Raw genomic sequence first — 11,671 nt, 5'->3', positions numbered from 1 at the left:
TTTGATGAAAGAGGTTTTTCTGGGAGCGATGAATTAGGGCTCCGCTGTGAAATTAGATTTCTGGTGAAAACCTTGCAAGGTTTAGAAGTAGCATTGTTTCTGCCATCTTGCTCAACGGTAGTTATAGGTGAAAGTGAAATTATGTTGGGAATTCAATGATGAATGATAAAGACAAAAGTCACAATAGCTGATGAACCCAAAAAAACATGTAAAATAAAGTAAAAGTGTGCATTATATGTACTGTAGTAAAGAAAGAACATGCTGCAACTAACATTCTAACTTACCAGAAGTACACAGTTTATTTGTCTCAATTAATCAGGTGGAATGTATCAAACAATTGTCCATCACTGTTGAAATGTATTGCACATACTGCAGGTTGTACAGTGTGAGGGGAAAATGGAATAGGAGACATACAACAAACAAATGGAGAGCATATGAAATATTTCCTTCTGATGAAATAAATCTTGTGGAAAAATTGTCTCATCTTCAGAAACAGTCCAAATTGCTCAGCACTTTAACCTGATACACTAAGGATCCCGCCTCCTCCTCTCAGTGACCCAAACCTAAAACGGCGGCATGAACACTGACAAATTTGACAAAGGGAATTTGCTCAAAAAACACAGCCTCTATTTGGTCAGCCAAGCGGCAAATATGTCAGATGATATGGTTTATTAGGCAATCCATTTCTTCACAATAGTGGGGCCATCTGCAAAGGTTAGCGTGCATAAGGTTCGTGTGGCAAATTCTATCTAATCTGCCTTCGAAGGGCCGCCACGAAAACTTAGTGGCACATTTTTCATGTACGTACGATTTGGAATGCAAATAGAATAGCTGATGAAAGAGGTGACCTTCTAAGTGCAGAGCAGAGGGGGCTTTGTGGAATATGCAGAGACAGAATAGAATAGAAAAGAATGAGTTACTGCCACTGCCACCTCAGCTGCATTGTAATATACGACTGTGGCTCAGATACAAGTGAACCTGGCCTCAAGAACATCTAGGTTAATCTCTGAGGATGGCACATCATGTACTCAGTGCAAAAAAATAGCTGGCTGGCAGACTTATATGCCTTTATGCACTGAATAAGGCCTCCAATGTCAAACAAAATACCTCAAAAAGACTGTATTTCATATTATGTACTAGAGTATTGTATATTAAAATGATTGTATACAGTGTTAAAGTTTTTACATAGATAAAGTCATAGCAAATATTGCCTAGACTTTTTAGTAGATTTATTGTTTTACTTTTATAAATTCCAAATTTACACCCTTATAGTGCATTTTGCGTAATAAATGGCAGCATGTATGGAACATTAAGTGGCCAATCCAGTTGATGGATGCTCTAACATGCTCAAAATCTAACTCAAAATGAAAGTTGGAACAAGATATTCCATGATAAAAAGGTGCGACTATATGTCAATAGTGTAGTGTACGGACTCCTTTGTCATACGTAGTGCAAAACTTGAACACATAGACAAATGGGTGAGGTGTACCATGGTCATTCAGCCGTGCATGTCTCATCTGTAGCGAGCTTTGGCAGAGTAGTCATCTTCATTCCCTTTGTCCTTACTGCAGTAGGTAATCTATCAGCCTCGAGACGTGCTGGAGAGTCCGGCTGGCCTACTCGCTCTCCCATTTGAATTGAGAACCCAGTTTCTGCCTTACCCGGGGTCCCAGTTAGACCAAGCTGCAATTGAGAGTGAGTGAGCTGTCCTTGATTCAGATTACTGTCCCAGTATGATTGAGCTTCTTTGGTATCGCCAGAGAATGGAGCGAAAATTGAGCACTTTACTTTGCAGGGTTGAAATCCCAGTACTGCATGTATGCATTTTCTCAGGGTTTTTCATGGGACATGGTTGAGGTGCGTTCTTTATGTTCAATGAGACAGATGAACAAGTATTTAGGGTGGTATTTGAAAGTTACCACAAACCACTGTGATTTTTTCAATACCCATGAACTAAGTTGCAGCAGATTGACACCAACGTTATTTAAAGGATAAGGCTATTCCTTATAGTTATTATTGTCAAGTCCCATGAAATAACACACAAAAGGTGTTAGTCTCTAATTGCTTTTTAGCTTCTCCACCCTGTCTGTGGCTCTCAGATCCAAGCCCATATGTCCCTACTGAAGATGTAAATCCTTAAATATGGTCACAAATATGCAGGCTGTGTCAGAAATCACCCATTACTTACTATATAGAGGACTATATAGTTAGCTCGCCATTCCCAGTGTATAGAGAAAATTATTATACCCTATATAGTTCACTCAAAGTATCCCAGAATGCATTATGAAAAGTAGTGTCCAACCGATGGTCACTAACCAAGCCCTATATACCATCATGCATTGCGCTGATAGAAAAAACAGTCCACCAACCAATTGTCCGACAGCAATGACGTAATTAACTTCGACAATATAATAATCGTAGTAGTGTCCAAAAGTGGTGTTTTCATTTTGTGGGTGAGCTCACTATAAAATCCTCTACATACAACTCACCAGATAAGGAGTAGAGAGTAGTGACTGAGTGGTGATTTCATAGCTTCAGTTTTAAAAAGGCCTCAGCAATCTTCTTAAACAGCTTGGCACTGTAGCAGTTAGCAAACGTAAATGTGTATGATGCTTTGGCAATATTGTTGTTACACATTCATGCCAATAAAGCTAATTTAATGGGACTATTTCCAGCTGCAGGTTAACACACTAGGACCTTAAACCACGGAGCCCATGTTCATCATAATGAAGAACCCACCCAGTGAAATGGCTCATGAGTGTATAGTTTCCAGACAACAATTCAGGTCTTTTCCATAGACTAATATGCACAGTCAGTACTTAGCAGTTAATCATTTCATTGTTCAAGTATTCTTGATCATTTGTTGACAAAAAGAAAAACATAGAATACTGTCAGCCTTATCCTTTCAATCACGTAAGCATTAAAACAGAAACAAGCTAACAGCAACAAAACAATAAAATATTCAATATACATATGTTCCGACATATCATAGATACAAATTTCTCCCTTCTCCCATCAGGTGATCTTATGCTGTGTAAGCCAAGAGTGTCTGTTGATGATTAATGTAAATGCTCCGTACTTGTATAGCGCCTTTCTAGTCTTTTCGACCACTCAAAGCGCTTTTACACTACATCTGCATTCACCAGTCAAACACATTCATACACTGAGCCTAAGTGCTCAAACGGAAACTAACATTCACACTCACTCATACACTGGCGGAATAGCCGCCAGGGGCAATTCGGGGTTCAGTATCTTGCTCAAGGACACTTCGACACGCAAACAGGGGGAGCCAGAGATTGAACCGCCGACCTTCCGATTAACGGCCAACCCGCTCTACCTCCTGAGCCACAGCCGCAAAATCAAAATCAATAGAGATTTGACACCGACTTGTGGGAACATGCCTGTCTTATTTCAGCAAGTTCCTCCACACGTGGTTGGATGTTGGGGGGATTCATCACCTGACTGGTCTCTGTCACCTGATGGAGATGGGCCTTTAGCCGCGGTTTGATAGAGGGAGCCGATTATGATGCATTTCGATCGTTCCAGCAAATATTGACATGGAAACAGTGAGAGAACAACCCCACGGCTCATAGCTCTTTCTTTCCGTACTGGCTGCTTCACTCGCCAACTCTGTGTCACACAGATGCACACACAAAACATAACACACCTGCAGTTTACGGACATTTTCACAAATATACACACACTTACACTGTGTGCACACAAAGATGCCCAGAAACCAATCATCCCAATCGATGGAGTCTCATCAGCTTCTCAGGGTAAATCTCAGCTCCATTTGCTGTTTAGTACTCTGGTGTGTTTGTGTGTGTGTGTGTGTATGTGTGTATGTGTGTATGTGTGTGTGTGTGTGTGTGTGTGTGTGTGTGTGTGTGTGTGTGTGTGTGTGCAGGAGGATCATTGGTTATTCATGCTTATTTACTTAAGGGTGGAGGAAGAGGCTATTTTCCCTGCCACACTACGCTAATAATGCCTCTTAACCACCTTGCTGTCTCTCCTACATCACCACAGAACATGCTCCTTCGGCACCTGTCCCGGGGAACCAGGAGGGTAAATGATGAAACATAAACAGTGTTTGCTGTGAGAGAAAAAGCAAAAGGTGTGTGGCAGGACTGTGAAGACAGTGGAGAGAGACTGGGGAGTGAGAATGAAATGAGAGGATGGAGGATGTATGGAGGAATGGGGGAAGTGCTAATGACAGGTGTGTCTGTAAATTCTTCATCCTCCATAGACTGCTAGGGAAACTGCTTGACATGGCACTCAACCATGACTTTACAACTAATCCTGTTTGTAAGTTATTATTTATCTTCTGCAAAGTTTGTCAAACTCAGGCTTTGATTTCTCCCCCTGAGTTCCCTCTCGTGGCCCGCTCCCGCACATGCTCCCCACATAATTTATGACTGCCTCTGGTCCTGATGACAGATTATTAAAAGTAGAATTAGTTTTTTGCAGGGGATTTTTCCTGTGGGAATTGGGAAGGCAGGGCTCTCAGAGGAAGGTCTCTGACGAGGTCTCCATTACTAATAGAGGAGGATTTTTTTTCCTTCTCTGTGTGATGGCAGAGTGAGAAGACTAATGATTTGAATTTACTGTGGCAGCCGTCACGTGGTCTGGAAGCCAGCATCGGAGGAGAGGAGAGGTTAAGTTCTTCCTGTGGAGAGGTTTATTGGATTGTTTAGCACCAGAAGGATAATGTTTTTGTCGTAGACTGCTGGTGCTTCTGCTGCTAGGCTAGATGGAGGCCAAGAGCAAATCCTCTAGTTGTGTGTCTGTGTATGTATGTGTGTGTGATTGAGATCAAAAGTATGAGAAGAGACAAGAAAGGCAGATATGTAGTTTTTTTGGCGTTGTGTCACATAGGAGGAGGTAACAGGGAGAAGCTCATAATTATTACAGAAAATGACTGTAGTAGTTACAAAGTGTGGACAGAATTTCAAATATTCACTTTGATGGCACCCAACAAACTGATACAAACACCACTTCTTTTTCTTTCTCTGAAGTCGGTGCCAACTCCCTGATCCTCCCCAATCAGCAACTCTTGTGCACCAACTCCACACTTTTTCTCCTTCTCTGCTGACACACAAAGAGGATGTAGGCTTTCCCTTTTCCCCTGTTCACCTGATGGCCGTTTGGAGCCTGTTCCCCCAGCGTGTGTCTGCAGCCTGGGAAGCAGAGGGGAGTCTCAGCACAGCTGAGAGGCTCGGCTTAATCTTATGCATCATTAAGCACTCAGCGGCACGCCGCAGCTCCTCATATACATCATCCACGCTTAATAAACATAATGATGACATAAGATGTAATTCCAGATGAATTTTCATTTTATAGGGAAATGGAGAATTCCTGTAGAAAGGAGGGGAAAAAGAAAAGAGGAACGAAAGAGGGAGAGAAAAAGTAAATTATCTGGGAAGTACAGAATAAATGATGTTTTTTCTCCACAAGATGGATTGTGGGGTTCTGGGGGCAGTTGAAGTGGGAGAGGAGTGTTGGAGAGAGGGAGGGTGAGAAAGGTGAGGGGGCAGAGGGCTGCAGTAGTGGTGGCCTGAGACCGAAGGGGTGGCATGGGGGACAAGGGGTGGAAGGGGGAGGGAGGGAGGGAGAAAAATGTTGGTCATTCCAAGTGTTTTAATCGCAGGGCTTGATGGACAGGCTGAGAGGACCTGAGGTGCCGCCATCCATCATAGACAGGCTAGAATAGTGGAGCAAGGGGTAGAGTTTCAGAGGGGGCTTTCGGGCTGTGGGGGGAAATGGGATTCTGATGAAAGTGTGAGAGAAAGGCGAGTGTACACAGTAAAGGCCAATGAAGGCAAGAGGACCAAAGATTAGCGTTGTGCTTCTGCAGCATGTTGGGAATGTAGAAGGAAAAGAGATTTTAATCATTGCTGACATGTGACAGTATCACCACCCGTGTTTTTCTTTTCATTTGGCTCTGGATTCCTGTTCATGGACTGAAAAAGGTTTACGACCCAAGATCAAATGAAATGCATTCAAAATGTCATGCACACTGTAACAAATGTATGCATCATTCTAAATGTAACATTTCCCCTAACAACGGAGGCACACATTGTGTTTGTGCATTTGTGTGTGCAGATCTGACATGTTTTTGTCATATTTATGTGTGTTGTGCATCGCACGTGACCCCTTTGCCACACAGGGTTAGGGTGAATTTAGGTGACTGCCATGTCGAAAATCATCACCACCACACAGACACACACACAAACCCTCTAATGCACTTTTCTTGAACTCAGCCCTCACCCAGACATTTCCTCCTGCAGACGCCACAGCCCAGACACCCATCCAACAAACTACCCAGCTAGCCAAAAAACAACAGGAGGGGGGTTAAGATGAATAGTAAAGAAAGATTTGGAAATTATCAAGTCTCTTACATTCCGATGGGACTATATATAACCCTCCTCCGTCTTATCAGTGACTTCTGGCTCAGATGAGATAAATCCTTGAAAGCCAAATACAAATCATAATATAATTATGACTATTGAGGGGGTAGAAACCACGAGTAAAAAAGCAGTCTAAAGATTTACTATTACATGTTTAATTTTGCTTCCCATATATTCTTCTTTTTTTTTACTGACCATTTGGAAATGAGCAACTATTTAGCTCGTGAAGCCAGTTTTGTCACGGGAAAGCAGCATCCCATGCATGCTTCCAGCTGGACCCCGTCCCAGACTGCCATGCCTGGTTAATGTGGCCATTCTGTGCTGCCAGAATTAGAATTCATGGTTTATATTAAACAAACAAACACACAAACAAGAAAACAATGACACAAATTGACCTTGCATGAACTGAACATACTGTAAGTAATTCTCCACATTATTAGAATTTTAATATATGCAAACTTGTTATGGACATTTAGTATTATGCCCACTTACTTTGTAAGCTGAATCTCATTTTGAAGCATATACTCCTCTGGTACTGCAGATATACTGGAGATCTGATCTGTGGGTTTAGCAATGGAGTCTTGACTGATGCGGTACAGTTGAGGATATATTAATGGAGCCTCCCACCTCTCCTCTGGTGGCCTGTGCCGCACAAAAGCATTTCTGGATTCAAACCTCAGCATGTTCAGGGCCAGTGGAGCATGCCCAGCAGTATGCCAAGGTTAGATGGGTGCCAAGGGTGCCACTAAACAGAACCTCATCCTCTGCTCTATTCTCTCATGCCCAACACAAAATGCTGCAAAATAACACAATGCCATATAAAACATAATGCAAAGGACATTATGTATGCAAAAAGCACCAAAACAAAAGACCACACAATGTATCAGTCCTTCACTTGCCTTGCTTACAATTGTCTTCACAACAGTTGTTATTAATACTTAACCAGTGAATGAGTGAATTTTCCCTTTAATTCACAGCACTTTTGAAAGACTAACAATGTGCACATCAGTGACTGCAGCCTTGGCAACAGCAGATGCCCATTTCATCTGTCACATTCTCTGTCTTATGGTTCCTATACACTTCTCCCTCCCGTTGTCTGTGTGAGTATAACTCACAGATAATGTCTTCATCAGCGATGTACTCACAGCGCTCTGTTTGCATTGACTCACAGGCCACACTCCCTCCCTCTCGCACACACACAGTCCCGGTCCGCTCCTGGCACCGAACGCAGATTACATCTTGTTTCCCAAACTACTAAAAGTGTCAGAGGCTGTCTGGCTTTGCTTTTATATAGTGTTATTAATGGCAGTGAGCACCCACCGCCCCAGTCTTTGTGTATGTGTGCTTGTGTCTAATTAAAGGATCGCTGCTTACAGAAGCAGAGAATGGGTTTTCAAGATAGGAAATAATAATTGCAAATATTATCATTATTATTTTCACGGCTTATAGAGAAATGACATGAGGTTGGAAGATTGTATTTGAACTGTGAATTTTGAACTTGCTCAGTGATTGTAATGCTATTATATAACATCTGACCTTACAGTCTCCAAAACTGAATAGGAATAAGGCTGTTAACTTTCTAGGATGAACTTTGCACTCACTGCCTAACTATGAACACACAACGATTAGATAAACAGATTATATCCTCCAACGCAAGGGTTTTCTCTGAATTTAAGTGACACTAAATAAACTGCAAATATTGTGGAGACATTGTGTATTCACACCAAACCAAAAAATATGTTAAAAGAACTGCTGTTTAAAAGCACAGAATGGCAATAATACATGTTATCCAACAATGGAAACAAAGGTTGGTTTTGCTAATACTTTAACGTATGGGCTTATGGTTGTACATTCCTAATAGGCACCAAATTCACAGCAGCATATAAAATCAGTCTGGAAGGCCTTTGGTAGCAATAGCAGTTCATGAGCAACTGTTCAACGATCAGGTCAGGACATCAAAGTCAGGACACATGGTAGGAGCTGTGTATCTTTTCAGCCAACAAATAAACACACATTGCTAAAGAAGCTAAAATAGAAATTTGTAATTTTCAAACATTTATGACACTATACCAGCATCTTCTTTATTCTTTTCTTTTTTAGCTTTTGCGATTCATCAAACATGACATATGGGACCTTTTGCTGCACACAGATTCACCCAGATCCTACCCTTTTTAGCTAAGCTTATTGACGAGTTGCACTGATAAACAATTTTATTTTGAATTATTCTTGACCAAGGTCTGGGACCTCAAGCCCTTTGTATAGCTGAGCCTTTTCTCAGACAGCTGGGGCTTGGCTGGCTCTCAGCTCCCCCTGTCTTAACCTGAAGAATTATGTGCTCAGATAATTAGCTCTTATAGGTACACTCTCCATTTCTCCACTCCACTGGGCACATCATCTTCCTCGCCTCTTTATTGTTTGGTTTGCTTTGTCAGATCGATGTCTTGCTACTGCGTAACCAGCACTCATATCTCAGGCTGCATAAATCACAACAAGGTTTCTGTCGCTTGGGAGAGTGTTGTGGCTTTGCTGCACACACACACACACACACACACACACATACACACACATAAACAAGCAGGTGGACCACTTTATGCTCCACATCCAACAAACTCTCTTCACCTCTCTCCTTGTTCCTCCTCTCCTCTCCTCTCTGCATCTCCACTACTGCTGAGTGACCGCTGAAGAGGAACCCATCAGATTATCCTCTACCCGGTAGCGATGGGTGGGGTGGGTGCAGCAGAAAGGAGGGAGGGTAGGGGTCTGTATCACGGCTTATGATTGCAGCGCCACCCCTGTAATGAATTACAAAAATGCAAATGGATCTCCCCATGTAAAAGTTGACATTGTCTCCTGTGATAAATTTTCTGCTGAGGTAAGAGACAATTTAGATGCGAATTACAAGCAGGCTCTTTGTCACTCCTCACTTCCATTTACATCCTTAATTAGCTGATTCCCTCCTGCTTTCATTAGAGGGTGAGAGAGAAAGACAGACAGACAAAGAGACAGATAGGGAGAATGGAATACACAGAAAAAAGTGACATCCAGTGGTGAGCCCAGTTGTACAAAGTCAAGCTTTCAAATATTATACATACACAACGTGCACACACATACACACACACACACACATCTATGCAACCTCACACAAAGGTATGTAAGCCTTGATTATGGTGCAGGAAATGAGCCAGAAACACCATCCCATGTGTTAGGACCTCAGGGTTGATCAGCATCCCTGGGTCTGTGTCTCTGTTAATGTCATCTTTAACAGCAAACTAAACACCACAGGTTTGTAGACATTAGCTTTGCCTGCTAAAATACTCATTTACCAAGCCTCCTCATCACAAGGTGCTCCTCTGCTTTGAATGACAGGCCTAAACATGCCATTCTATTACAAGGCTTACTCAATAGAGCAATGTTCAGTCATTCGTGTCCCTCCCAAGTGAACGGCTTGTCTGCAAGTTCCCACAAAGAATATGCTCAACGCGAGGTCATATATTACGGTTTACAATATGTGCTTGGTCTCCATGAATGGAGAGTCACTCAAAGCATCACATCAAAGCCAACACATGGTTTCTACCGATGTAAACAGAAGCGTGATGTGAATATTCATGTTTAGACCAAAGGATGATGATGTCCTGATTTCATGCCACACAGTATGCCTTGCTGTCTGATTTTGTTCTGCTATCTTTAATGTATACATTCAAACAGTGGGGACTAATAGAGCATGTGGCAGCTTTACAATGCAAGGGATCTGTGGGTGGCCAATTCCTTCTGCCAGCTGACTGTCCCTAAATATGGTCTGCCAAACACAGTGTGGGGTTGTGTGAATAAACTTATATTTAGTTCTGTCATGAATTTGTCATAAAAGGCCTCAGAGCAATTCTCCATGCTCCTATGTATGACATGATTATATTAAAGTTGAACTGAAATTTGAAAATTTGTGTGCAAGGAAATACACTAAACAAAATTATAAACCCAACACTTTTGTTTTTGCCACCATTCATCATGCGCTGAACTCAAAGATCTAAGACTTTCTCTATGTACAAAAAAGGCCTATATCTCATAAATATTGTTCACAAATCTGTCAAAATCTGTGTTAGTGAGCATTTCTCCTTTGCCGAGATAATTCATCCACCTCTCAGGTGTGGCATATCAACCGGACGTCACCGACGGCTTCAGAGTGATCTTTGGAGAGGACCATGCAGGGGTGCGTTTCCCAAAAGCATAACTGCTAACTACGGTAGCAATGTCCTTGGTTGGAACTATGCACTTGCGATGCAACTGTTTCCCAAAACCCTAGGGGTAACTAAGTTTGTAACTTAAATATTATGTTATATATTATTTATATTGTTGATTTCATTAATACTATTGTGGATTTTGTTGTTATTGCTGGTACAACTACAATATGAAAAGCCTAAATAATAGTTAGCATAATAATCACTTAATATCAGTCACAACTAACATATTTAGGCAGAATGTTTTGTGAGTTTCTCGCTGTGAAAAACAGTCGAACATATCTGTAAACATGTTAGTTCGAGCTATGTTGGTTCAAACTAAGTTAGTTTAAACCACGGTGGTACCAGAAGGTAGACAGTTTTGGAATACGGTCGTACTTCAGATGTTGGTTAGTTTAACGATGTAACGCACCAAGATAGTTCAATGCTGCCTTCTGTGGTTGTATGGGAAACGTACCCCAGAGTGTGTGTGTGGGGGGGGGGCAGAGTCTCTGCTGGCCAACAGATAGCTGCTGAGTGATGGGAAGGCCCAATTGATCAGACCTGAAAAAGCATGAACTACGTGTTTAACAAATCAGCTATTTAGGAATAGCAACTTTTGCAATATAATCACAGCAAAATGTTTATTTTGGTTTCATACTGCTGTCGCTGTTGCGTCGCATTTAGCAAGTCAAGACAGTCAAATACCCGTATGTGTTCTTGCTCTGTCCGTTTTACCAAGCATGCATCAGGTGGTGACTTGTGTCAACAAGTGGCCACCAACAAATGGTGAATGAGAAAACTACTAATAACTGTAAGTTATAATACGTGGTACTACCTACTACCCACTATAGCTACTGTTCTTGTGTCACAGAATACAGTTTTTAAGGTGGGATTAGAATTGTTTAAACTTAAAATATGTGGTTGATTAATCAAGATAGAGCAAATTTGAAAATTTGCTCTGATGTTTTCGGAGATGTGAGGTTCCGAACAGTCACTGTACATCAAGTCCACTGCTGTTCCAATTGCAGAATCACTGCGTCCTCCCGTCCC

The sequence above is a fragment of the Micropterus dolomieu genome, linkage group LG15, assembly GCF_021292245.1.
Source record: "Micropterus dolomieu isolate WLL.071019.BEF.003 ecotype Adirondacks linkage group LG15, ASM2129224v1, whole genome shotgun sequence".
NCBI lineage: Eukaryota > Metazoa > Chordata > Actinopteri > Centrarchiformes > Centrarchidae > Micropterus > Micropterus dolomieu.
This window is presented reverse-complemented; position numbering follows the sequence as displayed.